At 37.6% G+C, this 18,114-nt stretch overlaps 1 protein-coding gene across 5 annotated transcripts in view; it reads left to right on the top strand.

Moving 5' to 3' along the window:
• The first annotated feature begins 894 nt into the window (after nucleotides 1-894).
• Nucleotides 895-18,114, top strand: part of ENTPD6 (ectonucleoside triphosphate diphosphohydrolase 6) — a 59,652-nt gene continuing 42,432 nt past the window's right edge. Inside the window, exons 1-2 of one of the 5 annotated variants that reach the window (XM_031951011.1) lie at nucleotides 10,171-10,389; nucleotides 12,101-12,178. The gene's annotated coding sequence lies outside the window, so the exon portion shown is untranslated. The other 4 variants (XM_023494836.2, XM_031951013.1, XM_031951012.1 and 1 more) reach the window with 4 other exon arrangements.

The raw sequence follows: 18,114 nt of genomic DNA, 5'->3' as shown, positions 1-18,114 counted from the left end.
AAGTATATGAATATGGATCTTAGATTTGATTCCATTTTGGATAAATGAGGAATAAAGTCCAGGTACATGCAAGTTCAAGTGACCCTTGCCTGAGTTTCTGACCAAAGAGTTTTCTCTAGGTCCTGTGCCAAGACCATATACAAATAGCAATATCAGCATTTTAGGCACCATAATGAAAAAACCTTAGCCAGTGTAAATATCTGATTGGCACAATTCTGAGTTCTAAGTTACTTCTGTGTGGAGGGGGAAAAAAAGAAGCCATTGGATTTAGTCTGAATAAACTGCTTAAATAAATGTTTGTAAATAAATTCAATATTTATGTTCAAGGCTCTATGCCAGGTATTAGGAAAACAAAAATGAATAGATCCTGTTCTCCAAAAGGTTATTGTCAACTGAAGAGATACCTCAGATACACAAGTAGGACCAAGCATTTTTCTGATGCTAAGTGGATTTTTTCAGTTTGTAGGATTTTTAGATTTTGAGTGGCCATACCCACAAATCTTGAATAAAGTTGGCAAAGATATTCAATTTGATCCTTCTTGATCATGGATGCCCCAGTGCATTTTTCCTAACAATTCATTTATGTGGACAATCAGGAGAGACAGAGATCTTAAATAAAAATGGGGGGATTGATCCTGCTAGAGAAACTGAAGGAAAACCAGCTTAGTTTGGAGGCTTGAATGACTCCCTACCACTTAGGAGAGGGCAGGCCCCAAAGCTGAGACTTAAAAGGAACAGAACACTTTCCAGTTGTCACAGACCAAGGTTCTGTTTTTGTTTTCTAAAAGTATTTAGCAGTGCCTTTGCCAAGGATTCCAGCTTAGCCAAAAAAATGTGTCAGCAAAAACTAAGAGAGCAGTCCCAATAAACTCCACACAGTAAGCAGCCTAATGAAGACTTTCACCAGATGAGAAGCAAAGCAAGGAAGGAGACATCATGAGAGGGCACCAGGAATATAGTGGTCTTGAAGGTACGAGCTACTAATGCAAATATTCTCTATATATGAACCTCTCATTCAGTATCTCTTCACTGTACATGTTGATAGCATGTAAGATTGCAGAAGAATGAAGCCTAAGATTATGGGAAGTGTCCTATTGTGAACCTTCTTTTTATCTTACTATTTTAGTTAAGTGCTTTTGTGTTGAAACAATTGTATCCCTTGGGTGACTATTAAAAGATAAACACATAGTTTGAGGAACTGCAGAATCACAGAGTACCTGGAGTCTGTGAATTCAAGTTGAGGAGATATCCCTGGGAAACTATATGTTAAATTAAAAATATATATCAAGTAATTTCAAAAGGAAGGGATCAGGAAAGGTTTAGTGTAAGAGCTGAAAATTGGAGGATTCTACAAGAGGAAGAGAGAAGGGGAAAGGAAAGGAAGAAGAGAAAGAATATAAAGGAGAGACAGAGAAGAGAGAAGGGGACACAGAAGATTTAGCCAAGATAGTGCAAGAAGTACAGCCAACTCTAAGATACATGCCTCCAAATAGATATAGAAAATGCATTACACTAAATATTGATAAGGATATATCTAAGGAAAAAACCTGCAGTTTTTCAGTCCTAGTCAACATAGGGAGATAGAGAGGTCAGCAAACACTGGGAATGTATGGAATATTCAACTTATATAGGCATAACTTTATCCTTGATTGTACTATTTTGAGAATAGATCAAAAAGCTAAAAGCTTGCAGGTCTCCTGTTCCAGTCTGAACTGTTCCAGAAAGCGTGGGAAAAACATAGACCTCACTAACCACAAGAAAGCAATAGCATGAACCTAGAGATCACAAGGTGACACATCTCTTCAAGAAATTTGCAAAGGTTGGTCCTACCATCAAGTCTGAAATCAGGAAGGAAGCTGGAAATAAGGAGCATAAAAAAAAAAAATTCCACCATAAAAAGTTATTACAAGGGCAGCTAGATGGCACAGTGGATAGAGTACTGGCTCTGAAGTCATGAGGACCTGAGTTCAAATCAGACTTCTGACATATAACACTTACTGTGTGATCCTGGGCAAGTCACTCAACCCCAATTACCTCACACACCTCTCCCCAACACTCAGGACAAAAATCCAGGAGGGAGTAACTCCAAAACATTTATAAGGAAAACCTCAAAAACACAGCTTGGGAACTAGACTCAACTAGTTTTTAGAAGATTAGAAACTAGAAGGTTTTTTTTAGGAGTTTAAAAAATACCTATATAAATGAAATGAAAGCTCCAAAAGAAAAATTAGGCAAGAAGAAAGAACTAGAAAAGGAACTCACAGTTTACCACAAGAGATATAAACTTTATGCAACCAACAAATTTCCTGAAAATTAGAATTAGAAAGTCAAAGAGAAGCTAATGATTCCCATGAGACAACAGAAAATATTAAATCAAAGTCAAAAACTGAAAAAATGTGAGGCATCTTATAGAACTGACCTGGACAATAGCTTGAGGAGAGATAATGTAAGGATCCTTGGACTATCTAAAAGCTTTATGATCAAAAAAGTGTATAGACTTCATATTTCAAAAATACATAAAGGAAAACTGCTCAGATCTCTTAGAATCATAGAGCAAAGTAGAAAAAGAAAGAATCCACAAGTCACTTCCTGAAAGAAACCTCAAAATAAAAACCCCCAGGAACATTAAAGCTAAAATCCAGGGCTACCAGCTCAGTGATAAAATACTGCAAGCAGCCAAAAAGAATTCAAGTACTAAGGAACTGTAATCAAGATCACATGAGACTTAGTAGCCACTATAATAAAGTAAAAACTTGAAATATCAAATGCCAAAAGCAAAGGCCATAGACTTTCTTTTTTTTTTTTTTTATTTAATAGCCTTTTATTTACATGATATATACATGGGTAATTTTACAGCATTAACAATTGCCAAACCTCTTGTTCCAATTTTTCACCTCTTACCCCCCCCACCCCCTCCCCTAGATGGCAGGATGACCAGTAGATGTTAAATATATTAAAATATAAATTAGATACACAATAAGTATACCCGACCAAAACGTTATTTTGCTGTAGAAAAAGAATCAGACTCTGAAATATTGTACAATTAGCTTGTGAAGGAAATCAAAAATGCAGGTGTGCATAAATATAGGGATTGGGAATTCAATGTAATGGTTTTTAGTCATCTCCCAGAGTTCTTTTTCTGGGCATAGCTAGTTCAGTTCATTACTGCTCCATTAGAAATGATTTGGTTGATCTCGTTGCTGAGGATGGCCTGATCCATCAGAACTGGTCATCATCTAGTATTGTTGTTGAAGTATATAATGATCTCCTGGTCCTGCTCATTTCACTCAGCATCAGTTCGTGTAAGTCTCTCCAGGCCTTTCTGAAATCATCCTGTTGGTCATTTCTTACAGAACAGTAATATTCCATAATTTTCATATACCACAATTTATTCAGCCATTCTCCAACTGATGGACATCCATTCAGTTTCCAGTTTCTAGCCACTACAAAAAGGGCTGCCACAAACATTCGTGCACATACAGGTCCCTTTCCCTTCTTTATAATCTCTTTGGGATATAGGCCATAGACTTTCAATCAAAATTAATTTATTTAGCCAGCAAACTAAAAATCATTCTATAGGGGAAGGAAATTTACCTTTAATAACGTTTAATAAAATAAGAGGACTTCTAAGCATTCCCTATGAAAAGATCAGAACTATGTAGAGACCCTGAAATATAAACACAGGAGTTAAGAGAAACAGTGAAAAGGAACATATCATAACATATTATAAGAGATAAACAATCATAAGGGAATAAACAAGGATAAACTGTTTACATTCTAATTTTGGCAGATGTGTTTCTTCTCAGAACCTTACCATCAGAGGTTATAGGGGGAATCTAACAGAGGGCCAGGGAATGATTATGTCATATTTTGATGACTATGGCAAAATTAAAAGGGAGAAAAAGAAAAATATAATAAGGAAAAAAAGAAGAAGAATATAGAAAATTCTGTCACAACTGGCATATACAAATATGTTTAGACAAACAGAGAGGAAGGAATAGAAAAAGGGGAAATAAAAAAGTAGAAATAAAAGGCATCAAATAGGGGGAATCTAACAGAGGGCCAGGGAATGATTATGTCATATTTTGATGACTATGGCAAAATTAAAAGGGAGAAAAAGAAAAATATAATAAGGAAAAAAAGAAGAAGAATATAGAAAATTCTGTCACAACTGGCATATACAAATATGTTTAGACAAACAGAGGAAGGAATAGAAAAAGGGGAAATAAAAAAGTAGAAATAAAAGGCATCAAATAATGCATAACACTCATTTTCATCTGAACTGGCCACTTACAGAGTTGAGTAGAGAAATGCATTTCATTCAACAGGAAAGGCAGGGAAAGGGGATAAAAGGAGAGAGATTAATAGGAAAGGAGAGAATAGTCCTAACCAAAACAAAGTATGTAGCTCTTTTTGTTGAAGCAAAGAATGGGAAACTGAAGGACTACGCATCTTTTGGGGAGTGGCTGAACAACATATGATATATAATTGGGATGAAAAACTACCATGCTGTAAGAAATGAAGGGGGTAACAAAGAGGAATTAGGTGTTTCTCAATGACCTCAGTTAATCAAAGATATCACAATTAATAGCAGACTAAGCCCTGCAATGACTGGGCTCAGAGATGCTCCCAGGCCTGGAGGACCTGGTGGATGATATTGTGGCTGGTTTTTTGCTTTCTGCCTGTGACTCAGAGAAGTTGAGGTAATCACAAGAATGGATATACATGGGGGCTTCTGCCGTGATTTCTACAGGTACAATCCTATCTTCCCTGTTCCATCCTCTGCTCATAGGAGGTTCCTCTTGCCCCTATCCTGACAGTTGGACTGGAAGCCACATGGTTTCAAGCAAGAAAGTTTCCCTAAGAGGTCTTTTGGTCTTTTGAGATTTCTTGCCTCTCTTCCCTCAGCTGGACTGGAAGCATCTACTTATTCCCTAGAGCCTTTGAGAGTTATCTCCCTAGCACAAACTGTCTCAGGTTCCCTTCCATATTTCAAGATCTGAAATGAATGATAATACACCATATAAATCTGATTTCTTTGCTGAAGATTCAGTCTTTTAGTAATTTGGCCATTTTCCCCAAATCCATACCATCAGGTTCTAGGGATAATAAAGATAAAAGTAGTTCATACATATATGTGGTCTTCATATATGGTATTCTTTCCCACCACTGCCTGAGAACCCTGGCATGAAATACCTGCTAAATGATGCAGTGCAGATATGGTTGGATTTGGAGCCCAAATTCTATTTCAGGAACTTGAGCAAGTCATTTAACCTCTCAGTGCCTCAGTTTCCTCATCTGTAACATGAAAATAATAAATAGTACCCATCTTACAGGACTATTGTAAGAATCAAATGAAATAGCATGTTAAGTACTTTGCAAATCTTAAAGTGCTATGAATGCTAGTTATTATAGTCATATTAGCTATGTAATCCTTCTTTAGTATATGAAGCACTAGACATTTTTTCATGTTGAAGGTCTATTTTAGGAAACAAGAAGAAAGGGCACCTAGGGAGAATTGAGATCATTGTAGCAAAAGCCAAAAGTAAAATTGTAAATGTTTTAAGAGCAGTGACTCTCCTCTGTTTTACCTCCTAGGGTTCTGGGTCATTTAATAAGTCAGTCAAAACATTAACTCTGGGGGGAAAAAATGAAGTTTCTGATGGTTTCAGAAAAACTGGAAAGATGAATATGAACTGATTCAGAGCAAGAAGCAGAACAATTTTTGCAACACTGTAAAGACAAATTGGAAAGACTTGGGAACTTAGATCATCACAGTGATTAACCAGAATTCCAGAAGACTCATAATGAAACAACTACCTCCAGTTAGAAAAGTAATGTACTCAAAATGCAGGTTGAGATGTATTTTCTGGACAAGGTCAGTGGGGAAATTTGGTTTGCTTAACTATATATGCTTGTAACAGGTATTATGGTGGTTAGAAAGGAATAAAAACTTTTTTTATTCATTTAAAAAACTTAACTTAAAAAATAAAAACAAAGAGAGGAGGGGAATGTCCCAAGAAATGACAGAAAAAGTTAGAATCAAGGTCACAAAGAAAGTGATTGATCTTGGTCTTCCTCAAAGACTGAAACAAAAGAGACTGAAGAACAATGCAGAAAAGGCTTTGAGGTATGGCAGGTGGTCTCTGTTTTTCAGTAAATTAGGAAGTCAGGTGTTCTGTTGAGATGAGAAGAAAGAGTGATATAGTAGATTTGAAGAAAGAGGAGAGAAGGTTTAGAAAAGCTTCATAGAAAGTGACATTATCAATCAAGGAAGAATAAAGGGACTGCATTCAGGAGTGAGGAACCATTTATGATTAGACATTATAAATTTGTAATGGACCCAGTCAACATAGTTATATAACTTCTTTAGTAGTTTTCAACAGCATGCATATAGAAACAGAAAGGGAGGAAGGACTTGTGCTATTAAGAAATAGTACAGAAACAGGAGATAGATTGTCATGTGTGATGAACAAAGAGAAATCCAGTCTAGTTAGAAAATAAAGACAAGAAATGTAATAAGACTGAAAAGGAAAGCTGAGGCCAGAATGTGAAGCACATCAAATGTCAGATAGATTTGTCAACAGATAACAAAAATATATTTTATTCTAGAAGTATTAGAAAATCATGAATTTGTTGTGTAAAAGGATGACAAGACAATCTTCTTGTATGGAAGAAGGTTTGGAATAGAGAAAGACTTGGGGCAGGGGAATCAATCAGGAAGCTATTGCAATAATCCTGAGAGGTTTTTTAAAAAGCCTGAACTAGGGTTGCAATTTTGTGAGTAGATAAAAGATGTTGAATGAGAGAGAGATTATAGAGGTAGAAATAGCAATGTTAATGATTAGATATGTGAACTGAGAGTGAATAATTGGGCACAATGTCAAAGTTATGAAATTGAACTCAGGAAAATTGAATATGTAGATCTATATAATTAATCGACATAGAGGTAAAGACCATTATAGCAATAACCTTGGAACTAGTTTTCTTGATTCTAGTTTCTTTCTGCATCTAATTAATTTTACATTTCACTTTGCATATTAATATTAATCACAAGATTAATAATCATAATTCACTTCTTACTTCATGCTATTTCCCCATTTAAAAATTTTCAATGTTTCCCTCATTGCCCATTAAACCAAGTTAAAAACGTTAGATGTTACCATTCTGGGCATTGCCTATCCAACTATCTTCTAATTCTAATAGGAACCCTGCACTCCTGTTCTCTGAAAGAATCATGCTAACTTCTATCTCCTGAACATTTGCTTTTTCCCCTGCCTGGAATTCCATCTCCTTCCTTTGTGTAACCAGATCTTTCTCATCCTTTCAGTCAATCAACAGTCATTTATTAAGTGTCTACTATTACTGTGCTAACAGGTGGTGATATACAAAGAAAGACAAAAAGATAGTTGCTGCCCTCTCCTTCAATCTAATTAAGGAGATAATGTACAAAAAAAAAAAAAAAAAAAAAAAAAAAAAAAAAAAAAAAAAAAAAAAAAAAAAAAAAAAAAAAAAACTGTACATACAAGATATACAAGATATATGATAGCACCAATATGCATTGATAAAGGAATTTCCTCTCCTGGCTTTTTTCCATACTAGTGAATAACAGTTTGCTATGCTAATATCTATGTTCAGGTTATATAGGACACAGCTTGATAAAATGGATGAAACATTTCAATTTTAAGAAGACAACAGCCTACATTATGAATATCTGTGACAGATAGCCATAGTTATATTTTTTAAACCACTTATTACATAGTAAATGCATATCACTGAAAAATTCTACCAGTTTTCATTATTTGTTAAATGTAATCTTTGGAAATAAACTTAATTCACTTGTGTTCACTAAGCAACTTTCCACAAACCTCTGCATTATTTTGATTCTTTGGAGAGTTTTGGTATTCCAAGAGTTTTTCTAATACACTTTCCTTGAAGGAAAATGTGTATCGAAGAGATAGATTTTTGTGCTGAGGAGCAGGTTGAGATAATTAAAAACTTTGTGATTTCTCATATTCAAATCAGAATGTTGCACAGCATTTTATAATTAAATGCCAAAAATGAGCATCGTAAAGCAGAGAATAGAGAAATCAGTTTGGGACCAGATGAGTCAAAAAAAGCTTGTGGGGAAAATGATAGTTGAGTCAACTCCAGGATCAAATATAAAATCCTCTGTTTAGTTTTATTTTACAACCTGGCCCATTCTTACTTTTACCGTTTCCCTACATTTGGTCCCTTCCACAGACTCTACCATCTATGCTGGCCTTCTAGCTATTCTTCCCATAGGAAACTTATCTCCTTTTTCACCACCTGTCCTCCATGGAATGTTTTCCCTCCTCACCACCTCCTAGTTCCCTGGTTCTTTTCAAGACAGCTCAAATCCCATATTTTCTAACAGGCCTTTCCTGGTCTTCATCACACAGAGAAGGGGGTGAATGGGGAACAGAGAGAAAGAGGGAGAGGGAGAAGAACAAGAGGGAAAGAGAGAGAGAAAAGGAGCTAATGGCTTTTTGACCAAGAAAATTCCAAATGGGGTCACCAACAGCCAGAAACCACAGAAACCACTGAACAATAACAAGAGAAAGTGGATAATGAATTCTGTTAGAATTTATTGAGTTTGAGATGCCTTAGGGACATTCAATTAGAGATATGCAAAAGGCTATTGAAGATTTGGGAGTGGACCTCAGGAAAGTGAGTCAATCTTGTTGTTGAGTCATTGTTTCCGGTCCTGTCCTGAATCTTCCCAACTCCATCTGGAGTTTTCTTGGCAGAGATACTGGAGTGGTTTGCCGTCTCCTTCTCCAGTTCATTTTACAGATGAGGAAACTGAGGCTAACAGGGTTAAGTGACTTGCCCAGGGTAACACACAAGTGAGGCCAAATTCGAACTCGGGAAGATGAGTCTTCTTGACTCAAGACCTGATAGTCTATCCAGGGCACCAGCCTGAGCCAGCTTCAACCACTTATTAAACACCTATTCCATGCCAGCCTCTGTGCTAGGTACTGAGGGTACCTACAAAACCTAGGTTCCCTAAATCCAGAGCCACAATCCTTTCTACTGTACCATAAAATGTTCTCTTCACATAGTAAAATAAATTAATCTATAGGCCTGATCCATACCGTCATCTCTTCTATAATCCAAGTATATTTAAAAGATCTATGCATTTATTAGAGTAGGTCTTCTTTCCATCATGGTCTTACACTGTCTCAGTATAAGGTGTTATGAGTTGGTATGGTCAAAAAATATAAAAGATGACCCAATGGTTAAACTTCTGGTGATTAGTCTTTTAAAACTTGGATGATAGTCAGTTATTGGGCCTTTTCATCTTAGTAAGTCCTGATCATAATGACTTGAATGTGTCAAAAACAAAACACAAAGTCCGGACTACAAAAACAAGTCCGGACTTACTCAGGAAGATCATACACAAACACACAAGCAGCCATGTACATACAAGATATCTAAAAGTCAAGTAATCTTCAGAAGGAAAGCATTAGCTGTGGAAAAGCTTTCGGGGCATCATAGACAGTGAAAAAGGCACCTATGAGGAATAATAAATAGCAAGTTGTCAGCCTGAGTCATAGAGAGAGTGGAGAAGAGTAAACTTTTTAAGTCTGCAATGATAAAAGAGGACCGGGTCATGAAAGGGCTTTAAAAAGGAGAACTCGGGGACTAGGGGTGGAAGCATAAATCTGAAAATCGGATGCTGAGTAAAGAATTGAACCTTTGCGGGCTAATCAATCAGATCGCTGAGCGGGGCAGGACAGAAGAGGATTCAAGAGGTGATTTGATCTCTAAAGTCCCTTCCAGCTCTAATTTTTTGAATAAATGAATGAAAAAGCAAGGAAATTGGTTTGGTGGGAAGAACAGGACCTGGAGTCAGAGGACCTGGATTGTGTGACTTTAAGCAAATAAAAATCCCCCTTGGTCTCAGTGTCTCCATTGGTACAAGAAGGAAGAGGGGGGCGGACTAGAGCTCCCAGATCAAGAAGCAGAGGGAGTGGCCGGGACCGGGAGAAGACACAACTACGCGGACTTCACCCACGGGCCTGGACCCTAAGCTAGGCGCTTGCGCACCTCGGCCGTGGCTCGGTGGCCGCCTCTCACGGCGCGTGACGCCGGTCCGGCGGGGGCGGGAGCCGGAGCGGGAGCGGGAGCGGGAGCGGGAGCGGGAGCGGGAGCGGGAGCCGGAGCGGGAGCCGGAGCGGGAGCCGGAGCGGGAGCGGGTGCGGGAGCCGGAGCCGGAGCCGGAGCGGGAGCCGGGCTGGCGAGCTGCTGCTCCCAGCTGCGAGCGGAGCGCCGGGGCCTCGCTGCAGCACGAGCTGGGGGAGGAGCGAGTTGCCCCCGCCGTTGGATGGGGGCATCCCCGAGAGCGCAGCCGGCGGGCGGAGGGTGAGTGAGGGAAGGAGGGCTGGGCGAGGGCGGCTCCGGAGAGCCCGTGCTGCCGCGGGGCCCTGGGTAGTCCCGGGAAACCTTTGTGGCGCCCCTCTGGGGGTCCCCGAGCACAGGGGCCGGACCTCCGGTGGCGCGGTCCCTGGGCTTTCCATTTGGAGCTTTCTGCAGATGGGACCTGATGAGTGCCTTCCATTTCCACGCCTTTCAAACCTGCCCAACCCCTCAAGAAGCATGGCAATAGGAACATTGGCTCACACGTATTAAGTGTTTTAATGTTTGCAAAACGCTTTCATAATCTGACTCGGTCCTCACAGTCCTTGGAGAAAGATGTTCTTCTTAGCTCCATTTTAAAGATGAGGAAACGGAGAGAACACGGTGGGTAAGTGTCTAAGGCAGGCTTTGAACTCAGGTTTTCCGCATGCCCAGGATTCGGCGCATGTTGTCTTCCATCACCGTTACCACCACCTCCACACCCCAAAATTCAAGGTCTTTTGCAAAGACCTTTTTTTATTTTGTCAATGCCTCCTAAGAACCTGTGGCTTATGGTAGGTGCTCTTAAAAATGTTCTTTGGATTAGATTGGAACTGGTGTGAAATTCAGCAAGCATTTATCAAAATCCAACTTGTGCAAAGTTATCGGCCAAGCCCAGAGGATTCAAAAACAGAAATTAAAAACATTTCCGGTCCTCAAGAAGGTTGCATTCTACTGATTAGTGTTGGCCTCCAGCGTTTCTGGCAAATGGATGTCTTTCCCCCACCCTTAGGGTTACATCTCAGAGTCCTGCCCTGATGAGGCTGAATACAACTGGAGGTTGTTCCACCTTGGTAAAAGGCCCAAGGCTTTATAAGTTGTTTGTACCGAGTGTCGCCTATTCGGGCAATACCTGTGCTTGGAATTCCTTGCTCAAAGCAGAATTCACTCCTGGAGATTTCAGTTAGGCAAATGAAACTTTTAAGCGCATTTTGCAGCTTATTTATTTGTCCTTCTTGTTAGGCTCTCCATTGCATATAAAATATAAATTCCTCCCCATTATTTTTGAGGCCCTCTACATTCTGGCTGTAACCTACCTTTTTTCTTTGAATCTTCTTTTGCACATCATGTTCCAGCCAGATTAGACTTCTCAAGGTTATAACCTGCTTTTTACCTTCTCTGTACATTCCTGGAATCCATCCCCTGTGCCTGGGACACATACTTCCCTGTCACTATCTATTACAATCTCTTCAAAGCCTATCACAAATGCCATCTTCTTAAAGCCTTTATAAAATACCAGACCACTCCCTCCCAAAGCTGAAAGATTTCTTTGACTCATCCCTTCCTTTTCTCTTATCACATTTCATCCTGTATAAATTTACCTAGTATTACCCTTCCCCTTTCTCCAAGTCCATTGTAAACTTTTTGAGGAAAAAAAAATGCTGGGTGGTTTTTTTTTGTCATTTTATTCCCATATCCCTGCATAAAACATTTAATAAATATTTCATTAATTGAGTTTCTCCAGAGAGAAGATTCCTTATTAATAATAGATAATATATGCTCCCAGTAGAGCTAAATATGTAGAACAAACCAAAAACTATGACCTTATTCCTTAAGTTTTCAGTTTAAATAATAACAAAACAAGAAATATTTCCCTTTCTTCATTCCCCAAAAGGAATAATTTGAGAAGAATTTATTATCTTTTTTCCCTTCCACATTATGCTTTCTTGGAAGACAGGAAGAAGTAAACAGTACCATAGGTGGAGAAAGCCTAAGAGATTACCACATTGAGCCTGCCAGAAATTTGAATCAGCAGGTAGGACTAAAAGATCCTATTTTAACTAAAAAAGATTTTTTACTGTAGTTGCTATTCTTCTATAATACCAGAATAGACATTTGTGGGAGGAAAAGCCATAGTTAAAGGTATTAAAGAATTACTAGTGGGTTTTGGAGTATGTCTAATATACTTTAAACGCGTTCATTAAGTTTTTAGCATACAATGTAGTGATTTTTCTTCATAACCCTTCCATTTTCCTTAACAGAAATCCTTCTATACTTAGTTGACAGGTAGGCTTCTTCTTATTTCTACTTGTAGAAGTTGGGGTAGTAGGAGGTTTCTTCTCAAGCCAAATCATTTTTAAAATTTCAGGAAATTTATTAGGAACTTAATTCCTAGAAAGTTGACTACAAAGTCCTTTGCTAGTTAAGATTAGGTTCAAAATTCACTTCCTCTAGTCAGTTCTAATTAACCTCATTTCATTATGAAAGGAATAAACAAAGAAAAATTTTAGCGACCTTTTTCCTCCTTTCGTCCATCATTTATCCCTTTTATTGAACTTTTCCTTAGGTGCCCAGTACCCTTATGCTGCTCCAGCTGACCTTTTTCCTCCCAATCTAGATCTAATACTATATTCTGGACCTCTATCTTACCTCTCTCATCAAAAGCCATGAAATGTTTGGTAGAAGTTTGGGGAAATTAATTCATACTATAATGTTAATAACCTGTAATAGATAGCATGTTACTTGTCCAAGAAATATTTGTGGTTTAAAATGATCTAAATCTCGATCCAAATGAATATAACATTAAAGGAAGAATTTTACAGTTAGTGAATAAGTGGATAAAAAACTCAATTTTCAGGCTAGTCTTTCTTAACTCCTCCAAAACTTTAAAATTATAACTATCTAAAAAAAAGCATAATGGATTGTCATAATAGATTTAATAACAGACTTTGAAGAGTTCTTGTTGGTTATATTGTAATATCGATTCTTTTTGAGGGTGGTATGGGTTGGACTAGATTGGCCAATGGGACCTCCAATTCCAAAATTCTATGATTTCTTTTTATTCTCATAATAACTTCCAAGGCACCAGGGTCACTGCTTCTGAAATACATCTTGTATAAATGTTTCATAACTTTATTCAGTATCACAAAAAATCTAACCTCCTTCCAAGTATTTTTTTTTAAGAAGTTTAACTTTTTCTAGTATTTTCAACATTTTCCACCTGGAAAAGGGGTACTGGATATAATTGCTTAATCCATTTTTATCTCCAGTGACTCTGATATATAGATTGTAGGGTCAATTAAAACCACATGCATAGAGATAATATTTATATAAGATAACAATGGTTGCTACTTACACATTTAGATGAAAATAATAAACCAAAATCTCTACTATCACAAAGGACACTTTTTAAAAAAGGGAGCCGAGCGTTTTATACTTTGTTATTGACATGTCTATCCAGCCTACCCTTGTCTGACCTTGCACAAAGGCATAGTTAGAAAATCATTATATGAGTCCTGGGACCTGAGGCATTGTGCTGTCTTTCTAATATCTCAGGGCTTCCTTTCTGCTTTTTGTGGTTCCTGTAAAAGTACCTACAGCTAGGAAATATGTTTTCTGGTCCCCATGATTTGTAGTCTTATGGTGCCATTAGCAGAAGCCACTGCATAGAAGGAATATTTGAGTAAAAGCATCAGCCCTTCTCTTATTTTTAAAGTCACTAAGCAGATTCTCCCAAACAAAAGGCATAGCAAGCCGAAGACATGTTTGCTACTGTTTATAAAACCCAGGTAAAGGCCTGCTTCATGCATAAATTCAGTTAAGTCCAGCTGTTTATGCTTCCCAAGTGAGTGAATGGTCTTCTGATGCTTATTGTTACTTAGAGACAGTTATAAAAGTTGGTAAAGCACTAAACTTCGTCAGGAAGTACGGAATCAAATCCTCACATACTTATTATATGTATGATGCTGGACAAGTCACTTAATCATTGTTTGCCTCAGTTATCTCACCTGTAAAATGTGTGTAATATCCATTTCAAGGATAAAATGAGATATTTTGTCACTTTCTTTATAAACCTTAAAGCATTTCCTGACTCAAAGTATAGTACTCCTTTATATTACCTAATTATGTCTTGTCCTTTTTCTTTTCTTCTTTCCCTTTCTTTCCCATAGTCCACATAGGATATCAGACCTTTACTCACTGATGCTCTGCCTAAAGATATGTAAATTTTGATCCTTGAAAGTTATCTTGGAGTTGTTTATGTCTAGGACCTTGCCTAGCAATGAGTCCCTAACCTAGCCCCAACTTGGTATTTGTTTAGGCCCTCATTTCCTCAGAGTGAATGTTAATAGCATTTCTTTCTGTGTGGGCCAGAAACCCTAAGGGATTTCCCCTCCTGGGTTGATTTTTTTTTTTTTTTTTTTAAGCTAGGTAAAAGGGGCCATTCTTTCCCTCACTTCTTACCTTAATCACTTACTCTCTGAATGGGCGTTGCCTCACTCATACCAAGACCTATTAAAGACCTTAGCCTAAAAAAACCAAGGTCTCCCTTTGCGTGCACTGCCATCGGCAGTTATACTGATCTGGACCCAGATGTGTCTGGAGGAGAAAATGAGATTGGTAATTTTGTACAGCCCGCTCTCACTTAAATCCAATTCACTTGAATGTCATGACATCACTTCCCTGATGGCATGGTCCACCTTAGCTACAAAGGACAAACAACAACATATTTCCTACCGCATCTTCTCTTCTGCAAGTCCAACCTTCCAATCTCTTTTGTCTATTCCTCATATTGATGTGGAGCAGGAACTGGCTCCATTGTCAGAATGTTCCCATTTCCTTAGACTGTCTTGTTATCATATCTAAAAAGTATACTCTACTTCCTTCCGTTTGATCCTGTACCTGTTCACATAGATGCTCATGCGAGTTTGTTCTCAACTAGAATGCATCCGAACTCCTCACTAACTCCTCCTTAAACTCCTCCATAAGTCCCTTGATCCCACCCTTACTTCCTGCCCTTCTTCCCTCTAAACCTTAAAAAGCTGTTTCACCCAAAGCATTTTGTAGAATTATTTTGATTTAGCTGATGAGCCTTTTCACATCAGTAAAGGACATCTTTTGTGACTGATAAATGCCTAATGTGAATTCTTCACATTTTGAACCGTTCTCCCACCACTTAATACCTACCTGGTACTTTTTGTTCCTCCTACTTCTTCATTATGACATGGACTTTCACTAGACTAGTTGTCTGAATACTTTCTAGCTTGTCCATGTCCTTCTTAAACTGGCATCCTTAACAGTAGCCAAGATGGGTTCTGTCTGGAGAATACAGTCACCACCTTGTTCCTAGGTGCTTTTTTCAGTACCAAGTCAAATGAGTATACAATCTATCTAAAAAGCAAAAAAAAAAAAAAAAAAAAAAAAAAAAATCAGATAAATTGCCTTCCTAGCTTGTTATTTGTAAGATAAGTTTTTTTTATCTAAGCATAAACTTTATGTTTATATATATTTCATCCTCTTAAATTCAGTCTAATTTTCTATCTAGTTTATCAAGATATTTTTGAATCCTGTCATCCAGCTTGCCTCCTAGTTTCTAGTCATTTTGATGAGCATTTCATCTGTTCTTTTCTCTAAGTCATTTATTCATGATGCATGGTTGTGAAGATTCTGTGTGGTCCACAAGTTTCAGGCCATTCTCATTCCTTACTCTTTAGCCATCTTTTAAAACATATCTTTCACTATTAGAGTAAGCTTTTTAAAAACACCCTTTTCATCACACTATTCCTCCATTCAAAAATTATCAGAGATATCTTTTTCCCTACAAGGTTGGTTCAAAGAATTTATCTTGATAGGTCAAGGTACTGACCTATCTTGCCTGCCTATTACTGTTTCTCTATAGGAACCTAAAATTTCTGCCACAATAGTCTCCTTCCCTATTCTTGAATGTGCTTGGAGATTTCTTGCCTCTCTGAACTTTTTTATCTGGAATTCTCTTACTCTCCTTTCTACCTGCCTACTCATTCTCACCAAACTTCCATTCTTTCTCCTCATCCATCTTCTCTGCTTATTATTGCTTCTGGAATGAAAACCTCCTTTCATTTAAAAGTAATTACTCCCTTTTCCAAATCTTATACCATTTTCTGGTCAGTTATTAGATAGTCCTTAACATAGATTGCCTGGTATGGTAATTATCTTTCATACATATTATAGCCCCATATAGATTATAAGCTACCAGAGGACCAAGAATTTTGTCACATATTTCTTTATATTACCAAAGTATCTTGCATATAGATACTCATATATTTATTGATTAAAATAGTCATTTGTTTAGCGTTAGTAATGACTTTTGATTAGGCAAATAACAGAGAATACTAAATTAATTTTATTGTGTAAAGTATTTTGTAGAATCATTTTATAGAATTAGTATGTTATGTATTAGTGGTGTATTGTTTCAGTTTAGCAAAGAGGAGACTCTTGTTTATTCATCATTAGTGTTAGATATTGCTGAATAGAATTCACTGAAAAGTTAGTTTCCAGAAATCTCTGGTGCCCTGTAATCCAAATTGTACTTGCACTAGAAAGTAGTTTGCTTCCCTAAAAATGGGTCATCTATAGCTACACCCAAAGAAAGAACACTGGGAAATGAATATAAACTGTTTGTATTTTTGTTTTTCTTCCTGGGTTATTTCTACCTTCTGAATCCGATTCTCCCTGTGCAACAAGAGAACTGTTCGGTTCTGCACACATATATTGTATCTAGGATATACTATAACATATTTAACATGTATAGGACTGCTTGCCATCTAGGGGAGGGGGTGGAGGGAGAGAGGAGAAAAACTGGAACAGAAGTGAGTGCAAGGGATAATGTTGTAAAAAATTACCCTGGCATGGGTTCTGTCAATAAAAAGTTATTATAAAAAAAAAAAACAAAAAACAATGGGTCATCTAGTCTTTGCCTGAAGCCCTAAAGTTAAAGAGCCTCTACCTTCTGTGGCATTTTTCTCACTTAGGGTAGTTTTTTTGCTTTGGTTTGGTTTGGTTTGGTTTTTTGCTGTGGCAATTGGGGTTAAGTGACTTGCCCAAAGTCACACAACTAGGAAATATTAAGTGTCTGAGACTAGATTTGGACTCGAGTCGTCCTGATTTCAGGGCTGGTGCTCTATCCACTACACCACCTAGCTGCCACTTGGGGTAATTTTAATTGTTGGGAAACTACTTTCATAAAGCTTAAATTTGCCCTTTTGTTCTTTGTCATTTAGGAATGAAAGAAAAAGACAAAATGAAGATAGGTTTCATATGCTGGCAGCTTTAGGCTTTACAGCCTCAGTCCTTTAAGTAATAATAACTTCTTGGCATAAACAAAAGGCTCTTTATCATCCTAATTTTCCTCCTCTGCACATTTTCCAGCTTATCCATATATTTCCTAAAATCTAGTGCCCAGAACTGAACATAATATTCCAGATATGGTCTGACGAGGGCAGAGTACAATAAAACTGTCACAAAACTAGTACTCTCTTTCCTAAAGCAGCCAAAAGTTGGATTTGCCTTCTTAGCTTCTATGGTAATTTGATTAATATTGAGCATGGTATCCATTAATAACAACTCCCCTCTCTTCCCCCTCCCTCCCTCAATCTTTTCATATAAACTGCTATGTCTTTCCCTATCTTGTACTTGTGAAGCTGATTTAAGAGCCCAAGCATAAAACTTGACATTCATTGCATCAAATTTTATCTTTGCATTCTGGTTCTTTAATAGATTAATTAATTGTATCATCAGCATATTTAATGTGCATGCCATCTTTGCCCTCATTCAAGTCATTCCTAAAAATGTTAGACAGCATAATGTCGAAGTACTGAAATGCAGGAGAATCTGAGGCAAGATAGAGATTAGAGAGTATTTAATAATTTATTTGAAAGGGAAAGATTTACTGGGACCAAAGGGATCCATGGTTTGGTCCCAGGGCTGAGTGAGACT

This window comes from Sarcophilus harrisii, chromosome 2 (assembly GCF_902635505.1).
Source record: "Sarcophilus harrisii chromosome 2, mSarHar1.11, whole genome shotgun sequence".
In the NCBI taxonomy this organism is placed as follows: Eukaryota; Metazoa; Chordata; class Mammalia; order Dasyuromorphia; family Dasyuridae; genus Sarcophilus; species Sarcophilus harrisii.
Note: the sequence above shows the minus strand (reverse complement) of the source record. Positions and strands in the feature narration are given on the sequence as shown.